Here is a 23,861-nt window from a genome sequence, read left to right as displayed (position 1 = left end):
ATATCTTGTATATGTTGAAAGAGTTTTATTTGAAGGACTTATCTCGTGAAATTTTGGAGATCTGGTAAATACAAACTCTTATGAAGAAAGTCTTCAGGTAGGAGATTCAAAACGGACTTACTCTTTTGAGTCTAACAGCAATCTGAGTAGAGGCACAAGAGGAATAAAGATTGTCATTGAAGTCTGCAGGAAGTAGGCTGGCAGAAGTTCCTCTTACTGGGGGAGTATGCCTTTTCTACTATGTAGGCACTTAACTAAAAAAGTGATTCTGGAGGCAATCTGCTTTAGTCGACATCGACCAATTTAAAATGGATTTCACCACAGAACACTCATAAAGATGCCCCAGATAATGTTTGAACACAGAAATGGGCAATATGGCAAATTCCACGTTGAGACTTGAAATTAACCATCACATGTTTTACATAGCATGATTCCTAGTATTAAACTGTATTTATAGCGAACATTAGCTTGCAAAATCATTTATTGGTTAGATTTAAAATCTGTGCTGCTTCAATAACATATTTTAAATTGTACAGAGATGTTACAACTTTCCCTTAAATATTGTCAGTTTAAAGAACTAAATAGAATTAAGAAAAACTATGGATTTATTTTACACATTACTTCTCTTAACATTTTCCATGAACATTTTTTTACTGAATGTCAAAAGAAAAGACACATAAATAATTAATGTACAAAGCCATTTTTGATCGTGAGTTTTAGTTTTTCTAAGAACTTATTGCTGGCAATTTCATTTGGAATTTCTGCTTACTCATCAATATTGTCCTCGATAATAAATAATGAGTATCCTTTTCAAGAGATTTCATTTCTTTTACAGCAGTTTTGGTTTTGATGTGTCAGATGTCCTGCCAGCTATTTGTTGCTGAATCCTGCAGTTCAGTATATTGCGAAACCCACTTGCAGTTTTTATTTTTGAAATATTTACAATTGAAACAGTATGCCCCTTAGGCAGGTTGCTTTCTATTTCTGAAACAAAGTGCCTTCCAAAAATTCTTGCTCACCATAATTGTGAGGAACACCTATTTCCAACCAGAAGTGATTTTTTTTCTGTGTGTGTGCCTGTAACCTACTGGTGTGTATCTTCTACTGTTTCCCTAAAAAGCTGTTTATGAGATATAAATTTTCTAAATATTTACATGTGAAATTCTTTACTCTATTTTCACACATTTCAATAATTTGGCAGACTTACACTCTAGGTGGGAAATAGTCTCTCACTATGTTAAAAAAAAAAAGCTCTATTGCTCTACAGCTTCTTGTGTTTTTGAGTCTCCAAATAATTCATATTTTTGTTCCATTGTTATCTTTTTCTTTTTTTATTTCCCCCACTCACTTGTAACCCTTTCTCAATATGATAAGATCTTCTCATCATTTCAGTTGCTATCAAATTCTTGAGTCACAAGTCTTGATTACGCAGAGATGTTAATCACATACCATGCAAACTGCAATCACCATGATCTATCTGCCCTCCAAAAGGAGGGACAGGTAAGGATTATCCCACCTGATAATAGTTGATGTTTAAGCTTTTTTTTCTGAGCATTGAACTCAGGTCTTTGCCTAATAAATAGGAATCAATTTAACAAAGGAAGCAAGAGACATTTACATTGAGAACTACAGCACTCTAAAAAAAGAGATTGAAGGAGATATAATAAAATTGAAAGACATTCCTTGTTCCTGGGTAGGAAGAACCAGTATAGTGAAAATGGCCATACTTCCAAAACTACTCTACAGAATCAATGCAATTCCAATTGAAATCCCAACAGTATATTTCACAGAGCTAGAGAAAACAATCTAAAAATTCATTTAGAATCAGAAAAGACACAGAATAACAAAAAAATTCTAGACAACAGAGACATGTCAGGGAGTATCACAACCCCCAACCTAAAACTATACTACAAAACCACTGTGAGAAAAACAGCATGGTATAGGCAAAGAAACAAACCTAAGGATCAGTGGAATTGATTAGAAGATGCAAAAATAACTCCAGATAAACTCTGCTACCTCATCTTTGACTAAGGAGCCAACCATTCTCCTGGAGGAAAGATAGCCTATTTAATAAATGATGTTGGCAAAACTGGATTTCAACTTGCAAAAGATTAAGACTAGAACCCCATCTTTCACCATACACTAAACTAAAATACAAGTGGATTAAAACAGAAACACTAAACATGCTGAAGATAAGTTAGGCAGAACTCTTGAAGATATTGGCAGAAGAAAAGACTTTATAAACCAATCCCAGTAGTGTAGGATCTAGCAAAACAACAAAAACAACAACAACAAAAAAACCAATTGGGGTCTCATTTTTTAAAAAGCTTCTGCACCGCAAAAGAAATGACCAGCAAAGCTGAAAGACACCCACAAGTTGGGAAAAATTTTTTACCAGTTGTTCCTCAGACAAAGGTCTACCTTCTAGAATATACAAAGAAATAAAAAAAAATCATAACCCTCAAATAAAAAGACACAATTCAAAAATGGGCATCTGAAATGAATAGACATTTCTCAACAAAAGAAGTAAAAGTGGAAAATAAACGTATGAAAAAATGTTCAATATCACTGGTCATTCAAGTGATCCAGATTAAAACAACACTGAGATTCCACTTCATCCCAGAAAGAATGGCTGCTGTCAAGAAATCAACCAATAACAAATGCTGACAGGGTTGAGAGAAAAAAGGAACCCTTCTCCATTGTTGGTGGGAGTGCAGACTTGTGCAACACTGTGGAAATCAATATGGAGATACCTCAAACAACTAGGATTAAAGGTCCCATTTGACCCAACTCTTCCTCTCCTGGGTATATTCCCAAAATAATTAAAAGAATCATATCACAGTGATATATGTTCACTCACGTTTATAGCAGCACAGTTTGTAATTGCTAAATCTTGGAAGCAGCCCAATTGCCCATCAAGTAGACTGGATAAAGAAAATGTGTTATGTTTTGTTTTTTTTATAAAATAGAGTAATAGCCATATAGAATGAGAAACTTGAGACGTCTATAGCTAAGTGGATGAACATTGTTGTTACTGAACTGAAATTGGAAATCAATGGCAAAATAAACCACAAAAACTACATAAACACATGGAAATTAAGAACTACCCTCCTGAACAACCAATACGTCACAGATGAAATTAAAGAAGAAATTAGTCTCTATAATTAAATGATAATAACAAAAAATATACTGGAATTTATGGGACAAAATTTATAGCAGTGAATTTCCACATCAGGAAAACAGAACAAGCTCAAACAACCTAATATTTAATCTCAATCTTCTAGAAAAGGAAGTACCAGTCAAGCTCAAAACTTGTATGAGGGAGGAAATTATAGAGATCAGATCAGAAACTAATGCAATTAACACTAAGAAGACAATACCAAGAATCAATGAATTGAAGGGTCTGTTCTTTGAAAAGGTAAATAAAATTGACAAACTCCTAGCCAATCTTGTCAAAAAAGAAAGAAATCTCAAATCTGTGAAACTAAGAATCACAATAGACTCTTCAGAAATCCAGAAGATCATCAAACCCTACTTTGAGAAACTTTTTTCTAATAAGATGGAAAACTCAGAAGTAATAGATAAATGCCTAGCTATATTTATGAATTACCAAAGCTAGATCAAGAAGACATAATAAATGAATATTATTGAAGATGAAATTGAAGATGTAATTAAAATCCTATCAACAAAGAAAAGTCCAGGTCCTATAGGATTCACTGCTACATTCTACAAGAAATTGAGAGAAAATTGAATACCACTATTCCCCAAACTCTGTAATGAAATTGAAAGGGAACCCATACTTCCAAAGTCATTTCTGGAAGTAAACATTACCCTGATACAAAAACCAAATAAGAATCCAACCAGAAAAGATAATTACAGGCCAATCTCACTAATGAACATAGATGCAAAAATCTTTACTAAGATATTAACCATCACATTGCAGAAAATCAAGAGTATACACAATGACCGAGTAGGATTAATCCCAGGGGTGCAGGGATGGTTCAACATATGCAAATAAATAAATGTAATGCAACAAATCATCAGAGCCAAGTAAAAAAAAAAAATCACATGATAGTCTCAAGAGACATAGAAAAAGCATTTGACATAGTTTAACATTAATTCATGATAAAAACCCTAAAAATAATTGGAATAGTCTCTATCTCAATATGATAAAATTCATCTATGACAAACCAACAGCCAATGTCATAATAAATGGACAAAAATTGAACACGTTCACTCTAAAACCAGGAAAAAAAAAGATAACCACTATCACCACTCCTGTTTAATGTAGTCTTGGAAACATTAGCCAGAGAAATTATACAAGAGAAATAAATAAAAGGAATAAAGATAGGAAAGGAAGAAGTTAAAACTATTTGCAGATGACATGACACTCAATATAGAAGACCTCCAAAACTCCACAAAAAGACTTCTAGATTCAATAAATAAATTCAATCATGTAGCTGGATTCAAAAACAAAACTAAAAAAGCAATAACCTTCTTGTACACGAATAACAAATTTACTGAGAGAGAAATTAGGAAAACAACACCTTTCACAATAGCATCCTAAAATGAACTACCTAGGAATCAATCTAACAAAGGAATCAAAAGACCTGTACATTGAAAACTGAAGTACTCAGAAAAAGATCAAGGACGATATTGGAAAATGGAAAGTTATTCCTTGCTTTTGGGTAAGGAAGAACCAATAAAGTGAAAATGGCCATATTTCCCAAATTGTTATGAGATTTAATGCAATATAAATCAAAATATCAATAACATAAATCAGAGAACTAGAGAACATAATCCTAAAATTTATTTTGAACCAAAAGAGACCTAGAATAGCAAAACCAATTCTGGGCAAGGCAGGGGCATCACAATCCCTGACTTGAAATTATACTACAAAGGAACTGTGATAAAAACAACATGGTACTGGGAGAGGGAAGGAGGGACCCACTGATCTATGGAATACATTAGAAAATGCAGAAACAACTTCAAACATGCTCAGCTACTTTATCTTTGACAAAGGTGACAGACACGTTAATTGGAAGAAAAATAGCCTCTTCAATAAAGAGTGCTGGAAAATTGGCTTTCCAAATGTTGAAGATTAAAATTAGACCCATATCTGTCACCATGCACTAAACAAAAATCAAAATGGATCAAAGATCTCAGTGAAATAGAAACACTAAATGTTCTGGAAGATTGAATAGGTAGAACTCTTGAAGACATAGGTGTAAGCAAAGACTTTTTGAACAAAATCTTGATTGCACAAGAAATATTACAAAGAATCAACAACTAAGATCTCATCACATTAAAAAGCTTTTGCACAGAAAGAAATTATCAACAAAATGAATAGACAACACACAGAGTGGGAAAAATATTTTTAGCTGTTCCTCAGACAAAAATGCATCATAAAGATATCAAGATGATCAAAATATATCATGTATAGGCACAAATACCTTATGATAAATGTTATCACTACGTGAATCTAAAAGGTACTAATAAAATTAACTCATTTGAAATAAATAAAATGTATGTAATACTGCTGTATCAGTTGAAACCAAATTTTAAAAGCCTAAGTGCATTTATTATAAAAAAGGAGCAATAGTACTAAGTTAGTTATTTAAGCTCCTAACATCACCTAAAAAATGCAAAATAAAATCAAAGCAAGCAGCAAACAATAATCTGATCTAATTAAAACTGATTTAAAAGTCAAAATTTTAATTTTTGTAAAATCAATAAAGTTAACAAAATTCTAGTGAGAAGATGAAGAACATAAAGACAAAATTTTTAAATTCAATCATGAAATAGGAAATATTACCATAGTCCTTATTAACATAGTCCTTATAGACAACACTGTGCTAATCACAAACACTATGAGTAAATCCAAACTCATAAGTATTATGACTTAAGAGAAAAAGACAGATTTCTAAAAAATTGAACCGTACTATAAAGTATCTAGAATAAATAAAACAATTTGCATAGCACTGTAAGAATTAAGAAATTTGACCCTAATTTAAAACATGCCTAAAAAGAATTATGTAGTATATATTCAATAATGATAATGTATATATTTGATAAACATACATGTTCAATGAAACATGTTAGTTCAGAGTTCAACAGTCCAGTGAAAAAAACTTTAAAGATTTTTCAACAAATCTTTTTACAGCACTTGAACAATCATAGGCAAAAACAAAACAGAGAAAAAGCACATCTCTTATTGATCTGACTCGACATATTTTTTATTCACTCCCACCATGAAATATTAATAACTCAAGGAACAGACCACTGATGTAGCCAATTACCTAGATCAATCTCGGAAAATTACGATGAAATAAGAACAATACCAAATGATGTTGTACAATTCTATTATATAGCATAAAATAACAAAAATAATAAAAGTGGAGAAAAGAATAGTGGTTGCCAGTTTTTGTGAGTTATGGGAGAGGAAGAAAACTGTGCTCATAAGAGGTCAATGTCAGGTTCCTTGTAAAGATGTGCTTTGTATCTTGGCTTTATCAATATTCTGTTTCAAGTATTGAGCTCTATAGTTTTTGCAAAATATTAGCATTGGGGACAATGATAAAGAATACAAAATATTTTTCTGTATTACTTTTTGCAGTTGTATGTGTCAATTTTTATTAGCATTTCAGGAAAAGAAAACAGATAAATAATAAATGTACTATCATAAACCAGCATCTTAGCCTGTCTACTTTTTAAAATCCACAACTCTTTCTCAGTTTTAGATTACAAAATTTATATTTGGATAGTACCTTAAGTGAATCTGTAAGGACATTTTAAAATCTCCAAGTTATATATTTGGATACAAATGTTAATTTTAGGCTTCCAAATTTGTTCAGTTGAAGTGAGTAGTTACTAAGTCTGTGTGGTATAGTCCAATCTTCATTTCAATTTGTATCAATCCCAAGCTATTTCACAAAAGATAATTTTTTTCTCACGTTATTTTTAAGAAATGTTTCATGCATTTTAATTTAAATGTTGTGTCCCCACAAAAGAAATTAAATTATCAAAACATATCCAATGCTATTCATTTTTAGTGAATAGAAATAAATTTTCATAATGATATAATGGAAAATGTGAAATAGGAAGAAAGGGACTAAAGGTGTACGGAAAGTGGGAAGGGTAGGGGAAAGGTAATAAGGGGAAAAAGATGAGAAAATGAAAAAATGGAAATGAAGTTTTTGTATGGGGGAGGGGAGCAGGTGGTGAAGGGAGGGTAGGGACAAGGGCAAAAATGAGAACCAAGACCTGTCATGTAAAGGTACAGGATCCCAATAATGAATATAACTATGTAACTGTACTGTACACCTGAAATGTACCAATAAACTCAATAAGGAAAAAAAAAGAAATAAATTTTCAGGAAAAAATGGAGAAATTGTTAAAATGTATTTTTTCCTCCAGTACTGGAAGACTAGAAAATTCTATTTATGAAATAAACTTTTAAAGAATTTTAAAAATAGAAATACATTTATCCTATAAAATGTTCTGAACTCAATTCTTGCACAAAATATAAAACATATTAACATATGCTAATAATAACCTATGTATTCCTTGCTTGCTCATTCTTTGCATTTTGTCTAGGCTCCAGGACCACATCTGAAATTATTTATGTAATATTTGCTCAGTGATAAATACACTCTCAATTGTTACTTTATTCAATTCTAAGCTGAAACATTTAAAAGAAATATGGTGCTTCAGTAACTTTAAATCATTCCTTATTACACAAGGCAATTTGAAACCATTGAAGCATTTTGCAAGGGTTTCTTTTTAAATTGTTCAATGTTTAGGGATTATAAAGTGCTGTTTAAATTTATTGCAATATTTTAGATTTATTAGTATCATTTTAAAGGAAGGGGGTTAAAATATTATATAAATCTATCAAGAAAAACAGTACAAAACATATTTAACAATGTGACTGCCATATGGAGACATATTCTGAATAAGAAAGGAACAAAGAAATGGATAACAGCAATCATAAACAAGTTTGAGATCAGGATTTTATGGGTAACAAAGAAATAAACTTGGGAATAAAACAGGTGATTACTTTTTAAGAATATGCATGCATCTAGATTTTAAAACAAAATATAAATAATCTTTGAAAAAATATACTTTAAGCTAATTAGAAGATACATAAGTTTGAAAACCAGTTAGAGAATAGAGGTTGAATTAATAAAATGGTGAGGTAGGGATTTCACCAAAGGATTCCAATGAGCCAGCTTAATGGTGTTCATTATGTTTCATAATTCCCCATCCTTAATGTGGCTTGGAGCCAGTAACTCACTTCTGAATATTAAATATGGCAGAAATTATATTATTTTTCAGAGAATATTTTAAAAAGACCCTGTGTTCCATCACACTTGCCCTCTCTTGCTTTCTTGCTCCACTGAAGTAAGGTAGCCTGAAACTGAGGGCCACTGTCCAAACTTCACAAACAACTGAATTCTGTCAACAAATCTTCACTTTAAACAAAGTCTTACTATTGATGTCTTCAGAGGGAATTTAAGCCATGGCCAAAAACTTCACTTCTGTCTCATGATAGACCATGAGCCAGCTAAATTAAATGTAATTTCTGAACTATTTAAATGCTAACATAATATTTATTGTTTTAAACTACTAAGTTTTGTGTTAAATTTTCAACCCAAGTGTATGATATCATCAATTGATAGTTAATATAAATAACTAGTTAAAAGGAAAGAAATAATTTTGTAAGAAGAAAAATATGTAAATCAGTGAATGAAATGCTCTAACTGAATTTACTTTAAAAAATCTAAATAGAATAATACAGAGGAAATTCAATAATAAAGGTATTATTACATGTAAGTGAAGTAATAAAGATGATTAGTAAAACTGAAATATAATATTATAAAATATATTAGTAATTTAAATTGACTTCTAACAATAACTATTGCAGGAAAGACATTCCACATAAAAGTGATGATACAGAAAGGGAAAATAGCCATAATAATAACAGATTAAAACATAAGTAATATATCAATACACAAATACATTAGAAAATTTAGACAAGATGCATAAATTTACGGAAAAAAACACAAAATAATTAAAGTAAGTATAAAATGAATAAGCTTGGATAGACCATTTTATAAATATAAGAAAAATTGGAGTAATATTCAATAATATTCAGCCTTGACAATGCTATACATATACTGTATTAAGATTTTGAAAAACAAGCCATTTCTTACACAAGTAATTCTGAATAGAGAAAAAAGAGTAAAACTTGATTAAATATTTTGTGACAATGAAATAAATTTCCTGCCAAAAGTGGACAAATGAACTACAAATACAGATTATATATGTCATTGAAAACATTTTAATGAAGCAAATTTTTCTTTTTTCTTCTATAAGACCACACTTCTTTAGAAATTTCATTCTTTCTGTGGCTTTTTTTTTACATAATGAAAAATTCCAAAGGAAATGCTAGCATTTTATTTTTCACTTTTGCATAAAATGGCAGATAAAAATAAAAAATCTAAAAACTAACATGGAAATTAAATGGACTTTGCAAAATGTTTCCTGAAGAAGTACCACAAGTAAATCTTTAAAATAATGGTTTTAAGACTGCCTAGTAAGACATGCCATTTTAAAATAAAGCATTAGAAAAGCTTTTTATTGGATAAAGTAATTGATGAAATAAAATAAAATAAATGTGCTTGCCCTTCAGAAAAATCTTACTTAGAGTGATGAGTATATTACTGCTTGTATTAAAGAAGGTATGGATATAAAGGTGACTGTGTTTCACAGCTGTATTAAATAGCATATAATAAACAAATAAATTTTCTTTGTCATTTTCACTTGATTTTATATGTCAGACATTGAAATAAGCCTGGTTTAGATCTGAAATTTTGTACTAGCCCTAGTTTAATAATTTCTCAGATATTCTTTTAAGGAAAATGAGAAAACTCATTGTAGGTGTAACATGAGTGTTATAGTTTGTGTCTAGATGTTCCCACAAAGCATCATGCAGTCATAGGTTTGACTGAGTGTGTATGCTAGTATTAACTGTGTGGTTACATGTGCAAAACTGGGATCAAGAGTAATTATTAAAACCACTGATTGGTTTTGCATGGTTCTGGGTGTGGATAATGGGAAAACCCATTGTGGTTATGAATGCTACCACCCCAAGCATGTGTAGTCTGAATAGAATATAAGAGACTGAAAAAGAACTACTGTCACCACTTGTTGCTTTGTATTTGCCACTTTGCTGCCTTCTGCTCACCAAGAACTGTTTATCCTCTGCGATACCCCTCTGATATGCCACCAGGCCTTGGAGCCAGCCAACTATGAACTAAAACTTCTACAAACAGTGAACTACAATAAATCTTTCCTCATTTAACTTTAGGTATCAGATATTGCGTTTCAGGAGAGAAGACAAAGTAACTATGACAATAAGATGCTCACAGTTCATAGTGATGTCTTTATGGAAGCTACCATATAGCAGATGCATATCTTGTTTATAATATACATAAGTCATTCTGGACTTATTATAAACTATGTTAAATTTTCTACTATGGCAGCTTATACTTAATAATATGGAATTATCTAGGCCTCCTCTTAATGAATTTATAAATATCACATCATGTGGATAAATAGAATGTTATTCACAAGGATTTATTCATTGTAAAGGTGTTAAATGGCTGCTTTCCCATTTTAACACCTTTGAGTGTAAAAAGATACATTTTAAAAACAACAATTTGCATATGGAAAATACTTTTGATAAAGAAATATGTGAGCAATACTTTTAATTTATATAACGTATACAAGCTTTATTTTTCAGTAAATTCTATGCACATTGTATAAGGCATAACTTTCATATGGAAAAATCAGTAGTCAAAGAAACAAGCAAAGAAAATAATCTCTATTATCACCAAATTGCAAAAATCTCATTCTCTCTCTCTACATATGTAACATATAGACAAAATTTATCATATTAACAAATTAATTCTATAATTTGTTAGATGGGAAAAATAAATCACAAAATTTTACATAGCAGTAATATAAGATGTTATACTTTAAATAGTCAGGGAAGGCTCCATTGAGAAGCTATCATTTAATAGAATCCTCAATTTTTGAAACTTTGAGCCATATGCATATTTGAGAAATAATTTTCCAATTATAGAGAAAATAAATAAAATTATGCTGAAGAAGAAGCATGCCAGAAGTGTTTGAGGGGCTTTAAAAAATCACGCAAAATTAAGACTGAGACAAGAATTTCAAGAAGGAATTTCCATTAATGGAGACCTGATAGATGCAAAAGGAGTGGGCTTAGGGAAAAAAGATCAGGAATTCAATTTGACACATACATTTGTGATACCTAGTAGATATATCTACATGAAAATATGTGGAGTGGGAAGTTGTATGTAGAAATCCAGCGTTAGTGAACAGATATGATTAATAGAGAAAGTTTGGGGTACTCCAAAATACTGTGTTTCATTTTCATCATATTTATCTAGCCCTGGAACTTGATAAAAATCTCAAAGGAGTAGGTATTAAGTGTAGAAGTAAAAGTACTAAGGCTATGGTAGGAAGAAAGATATGAGATTTCTGTGTCTGTAAGCCAAATGAAGAAAATATATCCAAGATAATGGAGTGTTTGCCAGAGAAAATATTGTTAAGACCTGAATTAAAATGAGCACTGAGAATCAGTTATGGGCTTTACTTGAGTAGAACCAGGATCCTTTCACCATTAGAACCATAAAGTTCACATAATTTTAAATATAAATCCATATCAAAATTAGATATAGATAATACATATGCATTATTTAGAGACTGTAACAGATTACAGACAATATCAAAATGCCAGTGCATGCCACAACCTTACAAAACTCAGAGAGAAGTAATAAAGTTTTGAATAACCACTTACCACAAATCTATGACATTTTGTTTTATGTTTCTGGCATTACACTCATTGTTAATATTCTTAAATCTTTTTTTTGTTGTTGTTTTTTGGTACTGGGGATTGAACTCGGGTCCTTGCACTTGCAAGGCAGGCCACCAAACCAGAACTAAATCCCAGCCTATTTTCTTAAATCAGTAGTGAAGATGACAGTTTTTAAATGGTTAATCCTTATATTTAATATTATTTTAAGAAAAGTTTATTGTCTTTAATTTGGCCAAAAAATTAATTTCTGTGTACATGTAATAAAAGTTTTATCAGTGAAGTTATTCCCAGTTTTATTTCTTTTTAATATTTATTTCTCTAGAATTCTTATCAGTAATATATCAACTTGTGTAGAAATGATAATTTATTTGAAATAATGAATTTGAAAATAAATAAAAAATATGGCAAGTCAAATAATTTATAGTTATAGTCTGTGAAGTAACTTCATATAATTAGTTTCTTCATTCATAATATGTGGAATTGTTGATAATGCTTGAAATTTTAAGGCTGAAATCTACAGGCAATTTTACTGTTACAGATACCAGAAACCTCAGGACCTGATATGTCAGATATGTTCATAATGTCAGAATTCATTAACATTTTACCTCAAACACAATTCTATTTTCTACTTGCACCATATTCCTAGAAGTATTTCATTTCTGATAAATTCTTATTTTTATAATTCACATAGGAAAAAGAAAGTCTGGTGGATATATACCTATCTAAACTGCATTTTCAAGTATATTTATGACACTAGAGAACATGCATTTTGATGAGGCAGTTCACTTTCTACACTCTAGGATACATGTTTTATCTGTGGCACTCACTTAGATCTAATTTATAAAGGGACTATTTTGACTATATTTATGATGCACTTACATTTCATTAATAATATACTTAATTACAAATTTTGCTACATGAACGTTTCTTCATACCATATACCCTTTAATTTTCTTGCACTAATCTTAAACTAAGGCTATAAAATAACTTTTAAAAGTTATATAATTTGGAAATGTTAAAGGCTAGGGAGGTTGCCTATTCACTAAATTGAGAAAACTGCCCTATAAAAAAGTAAGATCTAAAACATAGCTGGTAATTATCAGATGACTCAATGAATTTTCTGCAGTCTGGCATCTGGCACTGTATATTTCAAGACTTTTATTTCCTAAACTACATAATTCTAGATATTACATATTAGCTAGGTAATTCAAGGTGAGAAATAATAAGAAACACAATTGTAGTTTTATGTTGTAATAGTATTTTTTTAATGATTTTTCTTTAATTTTAGCATATGTTTGTTAAATACTTGCTAAACAAAATATACCGATATAGCCCTTTGATCTGGCAACACAGAGGAGCCCAGCTGTGCATACACCAATACAGCAGTGTTTGTGCCTGCCCCGCCCCCTGCAAGCAAGAGAAAGAAGGCCTCCCTGAGGCTTCTAGATGAAAATTGAGGCCCACTGGAAAAATGAAGAAAATCTGCCATAAAGGCACACCACACCACCATAGTTGGTAAATTGGAGGGACTGGCAGCTCACATCGGAACCTGGTTTAACTTCAGGGGAAAGACACTTGGAACCTGCAGTAGAACCTTGGAGAGTTCAACCCAGCAGGAGGACAGAGATCTCAACTTGGGCCTCGCAGTCAAAAATCAACCTGAATCTCAGGGGAGAGCTGCTGGCTTACTGAGACTAATCAGCTTAGACCTGCACACTCCTGCCTATGATGTCTATTGTGTCAACAGAGGCACACCCTGAAGGAGTCCCCCTATTTCTATTTGTATTTTTTATTTTCAAAGTAATATTTTTCGCTAATCTTTAATAATTTAAACTATTTTTATCAATCTTTTTTTCCTCAAATATTTTTCCTTTTTAAATCTTTTTCATATCTTCTTTTCTCCCCCCGCACTTTGATCTCCATTACTCTCTGTTTTTGTCTGATTCCTATCCAATTCAAATTTATTTTCTTTATTTTCCCTTTCTGCACTTTTTCCTTTTCTCAATTGCCATTAGCTTTAAAAGAAAGTGTTTACAGTATCTAGCCTCCTTATTGCTGTTAGTTTGTTCTGTTCTGGGGAATATTTTGTTCTGCCTTCTCCTCTTCTCTCCAATGGCTCCCTATAGCTTGTGTGACCTTCCTGTGTCCTCTGACCTCACTTCTAACCTTTCTCTATCCTATCTATCCCTCCCTCCACAACTCCTTCTAAATCCCCAACCTGAAGGGTAAAGTTGCTACATTGAAGAGTTTATTCACTATAAACATATTTTAGGCTGGTCCTTGATTTTTTACTTTATTCACATGGTTAAAGGTGATAGATTAATAATTACCACAAAATGTCATTTTCTAAGATGTGTTAGATGCTACTGTTTTGCTGATTGTATCACTTGGGCTAATGTGTTGTGATTAATATAATCAATTGTCCTCCCTGGTATAATGAAAATGAGCTTCTCTCAGAGGTATTAGAGACTCAAAACTTAAAGACCAGCTATATCTGGAAGATCAAAGTATTAAACCAAGAATTATGCCAAGGATGGTTCCAACAACAAAAATAGAAAAGAGAAGACATTTAAACAAGGCACAAATGCTGACTTCCACCTCACCAAAGGTAAACTCTGAGGGAGATGAGGTGGAAATGTCTGACAACTATCTGGACACCCTGAACCGATAGCATAGGAAGTAACAAAACAGATCAATCAGGCTCTAGAAAAATTCAAAACAGAAATAATTTCCCATATAACCACAGATTTGGTGAGAAGAATGAAATACATGTTTAGAGACTCTAGAACAGAAACAGTTAAAAAAGAATAGATGAGCTCAGTATCATGATGAAAACCATGAATGCCCAGAATAGGAAAGAAATGGAAAACTTGAATGCCCAACATAGGAAAGAAATGGAATCCATGAAACAGATTCAAACAGATATCGAGGAGATGATACAAAGCATTCACAGCAGAATTAATGAATGTGAAGACAAAATTTCAGATATAGAAGATAGGATTGCAGTCAGTGACCATGAAAAGAGAAATCTCTTAAAAACAGTGAAGGATCATGAGAAATTGATCCAACAACTCCTAGATGATGCAAAGAAGAATAATAAAAGACTGATAACAACCCATAAAGTAGCAGGACCAAGTACAAATGACATAAAAAAAAAAACTGTTCACAGAATTAATGATAGAGAACTTCCCAAGCAGAGGGTAAGAAAATGGCATACAGATAAGTGAGACATACAGGACTCCATTTAGCCATAATAAAAAAAAAAAAATCTACACCTAGACATATAATAATCAAGATCCCAGAAACCCAACAGAAGAAGAAAATACTACAATAAGTCAGAGAAAAGAAACAAATCACATGCAAAGGAAAGCCCATCAGAATCACAGCAGACTGTTCAACACAAACTCTCAGGTCAAGGATAGCCTGGAGTGAGGTATTTCAAGTCCTGAAAAAAAAACAACCTCCAACCTAGACTGATGCAGTCTGAAAATTTATCTTTCAAATTGATGGGTAAATAAGATACTTCCATGATAAAGAACACCTGAGAAATTTTGTGAACACCAAACTGGCACTCCAAACACTTCTAAACAATACCTTGAAAAAAGAAAATGAAGACCAACTCTATAAGGGCTAACAGAGCAAATATACCAGCCAAGGCAAGAAATTAAAGGGAGAGAAGGAAAAATTTTTTAAAAAAGAAAATAACCTGACAATGAAAAGGCAATACACAACAGTTATAACCATCAATGTTAATGGCCTCAATTCACCAATCAAAAGAAACAGGCTGGAAGATGGATTAAGAAGCAAAATCCAACAATATGCTGTATACAAGAAACCCACTTAATCCATAAAGAAATTCATAGACTGAGAGTAAAGGAATGAAAAATAGTTCTCCATGTGACAAGAGCCTGGAGAAATGCGGGGGTAGCTATCTGGTTTTCAGATAGAGTACATTTCAAATCAAAATTAATTAAGAGAGACAAAGAAGGCCACTGCATCCTTGCAAAGGGAACAATACAAGAGAAAGAAATGACAATCATAAATATATATGCACCAAATACTAATGTCCCAACTATATAAAACAAATATTAATGGATATGAGAAATGAAATAAGCATGAATAGAATTGTGGTAGAGGACCTCAATACTCCACTGACACAAATAGATAATCTAGAAAAAAAAATCAACAATGAAATAACAGAACTGAACCAGGTATTAGAACAAACAGACCTAGTAGATGTCTACAGAGTGTTCCACACCACAAAATCACAGTACACATCATTTTCAGCTACACACAGGTCATTCTCCAAAATAGACCACATGTTATCTCATAGAACATGCTTAAGTAAATGCAAAGGTATTGAGGCTATCCCCTGTATTTTATCAGACCACAGTACAATTAAACTGGAAATCGATAGTATAAGAAACTGTAAGAACTTCACAAACGTGGAAATTAAACAATACACTGCCGAACAACCATTGAGTCACTGAGGAAATTAAAGGAAAAATTAGACAGTTTCTACAATTAAATGGTAATGCCAATACAACATACAGGAATCTATGGGACACAATGAAAGCAGTTCTATGAGGTAAATTCATAGCAGTAAATACCCATACTAGGAAAACAGAGTGAGCTCAAATAAACAACCTAACACTTAATCTTAAGCTCCTAGAAAAAGAAGAGCAAAACCAACTTGAAACTCAAATGAGGGAGAAAATTATAAAAACAGAGCTGAAATTAATGCATTGAAGACTAAGAGAATGATATAAAAATAATCAATGAATCAAGTTGGTTTTTCAAAAGAATAAATAAAATCAATAACCCTTAGACAACCTAATTATAAAAAAGCAAAGAAAAGGCTCAAATTCTTTCAATTAGGAATGAAAAAGCTTTGCGCAGTGGCAGTATCATAGCCAATGGATTTATCTGAGGCACGATTGTTGCTAATTGAGAACTTTTCTCAATTAGGAATGAAAAAGGTGAAGTCACAACAGATCCAGCAGAAATCCAGATTACCATCAATACCTACATTGAAAACCTATACTCTAATAAAATGGAAAATACAGAAGAAATGGACAGATTCCTAGATACACATGAACTTCTAAAGTTGAACAAAGAAGATATAAAAAGTCTAAACACCCCAATTACATTCAATGAAATTGAAAATGTAATTAAAACATTACAAAGAAAAGCCCAGGTCCTATGGCTTCACTGCTGAATTTTACAAGACATTTAGAAAAGAACTATTGCCACTACTCTTTAAACTCTTCAATGAAATTGAAAGGGAAGCAATACTTCCAAATTCATTTCTGGAAGCAAGTATTATTTTGATTCCAAAATCAGGGAAAGACCCAACCAGAAAAGAGAACTATAGGCCAATCTCCCAAATGAACATAGATGCAAAAATCCTCAATAAGATACTGAAAAACAGAATACAGAAGATCATCAAGAATATTATACACGCTGAACAAGTAGGATTTATTCCAGGGATGCAAGGAAGGTACAACATATGTAAATCAATAAATGTAATATACTATATTAACAGATTTAAGGACAAAAACCATATGATCATCTCAATAGTTGCAGAAAAAGCATTAAAAAAATTCAACACACATTCATGATAAAAAGGTAATAGAAAGTTGGAATAGATGGTCTTTGTCTCAAGTTGATAAAGGCTATCTATGAAAAATGAACAGCCAATATCATTCAAAATGATCAAAAACTAAAAACCTTCATGCTAACATTAGGAGCAGGACAAGGATGTCCACTATTACCACTCCTGTTCAATATAGTTATAGAAACATTAGCCACAGTAATTAGACAAGAGAAAGAGATAAAAGGAATAAAGATAGGAAAGGAAGAACTTAAACTGTCATTATTTGCTGATGATATGATATTCTACATAGAAGATACAAAAAACTGCCAAAATACTACAAGACTTAATTGACAGATTGATTAGAGTAGTGGGATACAAAGGCAACACCCCAAAATCAGTAGCCTTCTTGTACACAAATAACAGACTAAGTGAGAGGGAAATTAGGGAAACTATTTCTTTCACAATAATATCCAAAATATGAAGTATCTAGGCATCAATCTAATGAAGAAGGCCTCTACGCTGAAAGTTACAGCACTCTGAAAAGAGATGGAAGAGGATATAAGAAGATGGGAAGACTTCCCTTGCTCCTGGGTAGGTAGAATCAACATAGTGAAAATGGATGTACATCCAAAACTTCTATACAAATTCAATACAATCCCTTTTGAAATCCCAACAGTATATTTCACAGAACTTCAGAAAACAATCCAAAAATTAATTTGGAACAAGAAGAGATCTAGAAGAGCAAAAACCATTCTAGGCATTCTAGATATATGGCAGGGGGTATCACAGTTCCCAAGTTCAAATTATACTACTACTGATAAAAACAGCATGGTACTGGCAAAGAAACAGACTTGAGGATCAATGGAATAGATTAGAGGATGCAGAAACAACACCAGACATACTCAGCCACATCATCCTTGACAAAAGGAGTCAATCATCCTCACTGCAGGCAAGGTAGCCTCTTTAATAGATGGTGTTGGCAAAACTAGTTTTCAATTTGACAAAGATTAAAATTAGATCCCTGTCTTTCACCATGCACTAAACTAAAATCTGAGTGGATTAAAGATTAAATATCAAAACAAAAACACTGAACTTACTGGAAAGTAAATTAGGTAGAACTCTGAAGACATTGGCATAGGAGGAGACTATGAAGAAAACCTCAGCAGCATGAAAACTTGCACAAAGAATGTACTACTGGGATCTCATTGTATTAAAAAATTATTGCAGTGCAAGAGAAATCACCAAAATAGTTAAGAGCCAACCTACAATGTGAGAAAAAAATTTTACCATCTATCCTCAGACAAAGGACTACTATCAAGAATATGTAAATAACTTAAAAGAATTAGACCCCCAAGTACAAAGACCCAATTCAAAAATGGGCATCTGAAATGAACAGGAATTTCTCAAAGAAGTAAAAGCAGCAAATAAATATAAGAAAAAAATGTTCAACATCACTGGTCATTCTAGATTTGCAGATGAAAACAGCACTGAGATTCTACCTTACCTCAGAAAAAATGGCTGCTTATCAAGAGATCAACCAATAACAAATGCTGGCAGGGCTGTGCAGAGAAAGGAACCCTTCTCCATTGTTGGCGGGAGTGAAGACTGGTGCAACCACTGTGGAAATCAATATGGAGATACCTCAAAGAAGTAGGATTAGAGGTTCCATTTGACCCAGCTAGCTCTCTGCTGGGTATCTTTCCAAAGGAATTATATCACAATGATCTATGTGCACCATGTTTATGGTGGCACGTTTCATAAAATCTAAAACTGGGAAACAACCAAAATGCCCACCACCTGGATAAAGAAGATGTGGTTTTTCTGTAAAATGGAGTACTACTCAGCCACAAAGAATGAGAAACTAGAAACAATTATAGCTAAATGGCTACAAATTGAGGCTATACTCTTGAGTGAAATTAAACAGGATACACTTGAGTAAATGCCAAATCATTTTTCAGGTATGAAAAATTAAAAGTAGAAATAAGGTTCAAATGGTATAACTGGGAGTGTGGAATAGGAAGAAAATGGGTAAAGGAGAAGTGGAAAGGGGAGGGGAAAGAAAATAAGGGAAACAAAAAAATGTGAAAAATGAAAAAAAAGGAAACAAGTCTTTGTAAATAGGGAAGAGTGAAGGGGGTGAAGGGAGGACAGGTGTATGGGAAAAAACAAGAATAAAGATATATCACATAAAGGTACAAAATCCCAATGATAAATGTAACTGTATCACTTGCTTTAAACGTACCAATAAACTTAATGAAAAAAATACACTGATGTATAAATTTTTCTACTTTTTTTTCAAATAGAAACATTCAATTTTATATTGTTACTTAAAGTAAAATTATGCGGTGGTGGATTTTAGTATAATTTCTTTTCTTTGGTTAACACATCTTAAATTTTGTCACATTTATTACAAATATACCCTTTGACTTTTTAAAAGCTGTTTTTTTATTTCTTAGTACTTTTAATTCAAAAAAAGGTTGCATAAATCCATTTTGTTCTAGAAATGTAAGTGGCCTTTCCATTACATAATATTTCAGTATGCATTTCTGTATAACATACACACATTACATATCATTTACTTTCACCACAATATTTAAAAGTAAATATTCTGATGGTTCCAAAACCCTTACCTCTGAGACAAATTTTGTGCCTATAGTGTATGTAAATATTTACAAATTAATATTTTTCCACTCTCAAGAAGTTATAAATATAATTTTTGATATAATACCAATTATATTAAAATAATTAGTAAATTAAAATCAATTAATGGATTAAAACACTTAACTATAAAATAATGGATTGTATATTAACTATGACATTTTAGTACATTTTATTAATATGTCTATAAAAGTATATTAACAATGCACATTTTTGTAATGCCTGCTGTATTGAATTTACTTTGTCTCTTTTTATTATTAAACACCGTCTAATGAATTAGATACTTTAGAATTGTGTTTAACTTACCAGAAGAGATAATTTATAAGTAGAAAACAAAATAAAATTTATTAGGCATCATAAAACATGATCATTATGAATGGAAGAGTTTCAAGTCTGCAATTTCCTCTCTCTCCTACTTCATGATTTATTCTGGCAGCCATGGTAACTAGACTCAGTCTAAGTTTATTGCCATAAATCTTGAATGGAGGCTTCTCTTCTACGAAACCACTTTCTATAGCTCCCTTAAAGTAAATTCATTGACTTGCTTGTAAAACTACTTTCATAACTCCTTCCTTCCTTAATTGTTCTACCTTCACTTTCCTGGTTAACTTTCAGTTTACCAAGTACATATTATTTTTTTAAAAAGTGGGTTTTAATTTCTGCGAGTATATTTACTTGTATTCACCTACTCTATTCTCTTCAAAATTAATTTTTCTGATGAATATTTAATAGAAAAATAAGATGATTGCCCTAGACTTTGTCACACTTTTGAAGGAAGGCTGGAGAAGGGAACAATAAATCTATCTGTACATTTTTATATATGGTATTGGGAATTGAACATGAGTCCTGCCAACTGAGCTGTCTGTATTCCTGGTCAATTAATTTTTTTTATTTTATTATGATATCATTTTTTAAATTGAGACAGATTCTCACTATATTGCTACGTGCACAGGCCAAGCTCAAGCTCACAGTCTTCCTGCCTAAAATTCCTCCTGTAGTGCAGGTATTATCAGGTGTGCTACCACACTCAGCTAGTTTATTTGCATTTTTGATAAGGTCTTTTTGTTGGTAAACAAATTGATTGGATTAGCCCCAGTGTGAATTGCTTGAATGCACAAATGGCTACTCAAGAGAACTTTAATCTCCTCTGCATCACTCATTCCTTGATATGATTAGATCTATAAAACCTACTTTCATACAAGTAGGTTTTGTATGAGTGATAAAGATGCTTTTCATAAAAAGCAATACAGGCATCATAAGTGAAAATCTTATAGTTCACTTTCTACGCTCTAAGATACATGTTCTATCTGTGGCACTCACTTAGAACTTTGGATGGAATCTAATTTTTAAAGAGACTATTTTGACTGTATTTATGATGCGTTTATATTCCATTAATAATTTACTTACTAATATTGCTACATGAGCATTACTTCATACCCTTTTTCTTGAATTAATCTTAAATTAAGGCTATAAAATTTCTTTAAAGTTATATAATTTGGAAAATGTGAAAGGCTAGAGAGGTTGGCCATTCACTGAATTGAGCAAACTGCCCTTTCTACAATATTATAAAATTGCCAGAAACAATACTAAAATATATATTTTTAAAGGCATTTTTCAGAAATTAAAAAGAGAAGGAAAACAATACTGGGCATGCCTTGTGTTCGACTTCACATCTGTTCATCAGCTTTTATTCTTGACTTTGAAATGACAATCAACTTGTTTCACGGGTGGAATCAAATATATTACACCATATATTTCCTTTTAGCCTCATCTTTGCTAGCACCTGATTATCTAATTAAACCCATTTTCCATTAATTAATGCAAAGTTTGTATCCTTGCATTTAATTTGCATTCTCTTGTATTATTTTCTTTTTTTTTAAAGACTTTAGTTTTAGAGAAATCTTAAATTAGCAAAACAAAGTTGAGTGAAAAATACAGAATGTTTTAATTCTCCTAACTGCATACATGTGCAGTTTTTCTTATTATTGATATTTCCAAACTAGTTGTACATTTACTACTACTGATAAGCTAACTTCACGAAATTCTGTAATATACCTTAGCATCCATTCTTGGTAGTGAACATTGATTGGGTTTTGGTGAATGTATATTGATGTGTATCCACCATTATGTCATCCTGCAGATTATTCACTACCCTAAAAATCTTTCATGATACTATATAAAAGGATTGTATTTTCTGCAATTGGATAATTCATTCACTATTCTGAGAAAATAATTAAATAATATACATGTAAAAATATCTGTCCTTTTAAAAACATATTTCATCTACTTGGTCCATGATATGTCATATTAAAAGAAATTGTTCCAATCTCTGGAGCCTCACTTAATTACTATGACATCTAGATCAGCACTATCTGCAAAGTTTTGAAAGCTTTGCCAATAAAAATATTTTTTGCCTTATCAATTTGTGTTGCAAATTGTTTCTGAAAAATTTACATGTCAAAATGTTACAATTTTCATACAATATATAAAAGACCAATTTTATATTTTATGTAAAAATGGATAAACTGAAAAGATTCATAAAAAAGTAAAAGCAATAGGTAAAGTAGAAAAACAATGTTTAGCGTAGATGAACATTATTAATTTTGCATTTCTAAGATAACAAAGATGAAAGTGTATTTTTTGAATATATCGTACATATACAAAATATTTTAATTAACATTTTTAAAGTTGATTAAAAATAACAATCTTGTTACCTTTACTGTTATACAGTTAATCATGAGTTTTTGTGTTCAAATTTTGGTTCTTAAAATTTGATTAATACTTATACTAAATATGTTTTGATGAGAATATTAGTTCGACAATGCATAGTCTGAATTACAACATGAAAATCATTGAAAGGTCATGAAATTTCACGATGTCAATATCCAGGACATATCCAAGAAAAGCAATTCATGCAAAAAGTTCAGTATTTATAATTTTTAAAGTGTGGAATGAAAACTTACTAAATAGTTAAAGACACAAAATATTAAAAATGCTATGTAAAATGAAAAGAACGATTCATGGCATAGAAAATACAGTACAGGAATATTAATTTAATTGCAAAATCGCATCTCCAACTGTACAAGTCATTGCTCACTAGAGTCAGATGTAGAAGAGTGCAAACTTCTGTCTGCACCCTGGGGACCCCAAGGATCTAGCTAAGGGCTTGGAGCCCAGGACAATGTCCTGTTCAGGTCCATTTCAAGGCTCTGCACTAGAAAGGCCCAAGGGCCAGTGGTGGAAGCTGAAAAGTCTATGCTGACAAATGGAAGGATCTGTGTGGGAAGGCTGAGAAATCTGCGCTGGAAGCCAGGATATGGCATCCAAGATGAAGACGAGGATTGAAGCTTTCCAGGAGGACAGCAGCCAAAGATCCTGTGAAGAAAAATTGCTAAAAAGCAACTTCTTCAGGCAAATCAGGAGCATGGAATCTTTCCCTCCTGTTTTCCTTTCACACGATTCTAGCAACACTCCTAGGTGGGTCTTCCATGCCCAGGACCACCTTGACTCAGTTCAGCAGGATGTTCCTACTCAAGTTGACCATTAATTAGTCCACCACCACACTGACTCTATTATGTAACAATTATTTTAAAAATAAAGCAGTTATTTTCCAAATTAAAAAAAAAACTGAAATAGAAGCACATATAAACAATTTTGGATAATCAGAAAATATGGAAATATTTTTAAAATGAAGAA

The 23,861-nt window shown here is 31.8% G+C and overlaps 1 non-coding gene and 1 pseudogene across 1 annotated transcript; one reads left to right on the top strand and one right to left on the bottom strand.

Annotated features, from left to right (window-relative positions):
• Window positions 1-1,387: 1,387 nt before the first annotated feature.
• On the bottom strand, window positions 1,388-1,523 carry LOC117285167. Its single transcript, XR_004516134.1, has one exon. It is a non-coding gene; the product is annotated as a U8 small nucleolar RNA (small nucleolar RNA).
• Window positions 1,524-16,798: 15,275 nt separating this feature from the next.
• Window positions 16,799-16,880, top strand: LOC117285155 (annotated as a pseudogene).
• Window positions 16,881-23,861: the final 6,981 nt, after the last annotated feature.

The sequence above is a fragment of the Fukomys damarensis genome, unplaced genomic scaffold (genome assembly GCF_012274545.1).
Source record: "Fukomys damarensis isolate Sample0158 unplaced genomic scaffold, DMR_v1.0_HiC HiC_scaffold_6, whole genome shotgun sequence".
Taxonomy (NCBI): Eukaryota; Metazoa; Chordata; class Mammalia; order Rodentia; family Bathyergidae; genus Fukomys; species Fukomys damarensis.
Note: the sequence above shows the minus strand (reverse complement) of the source record. Positions and strands in the feature narration are given on the sequence as shown.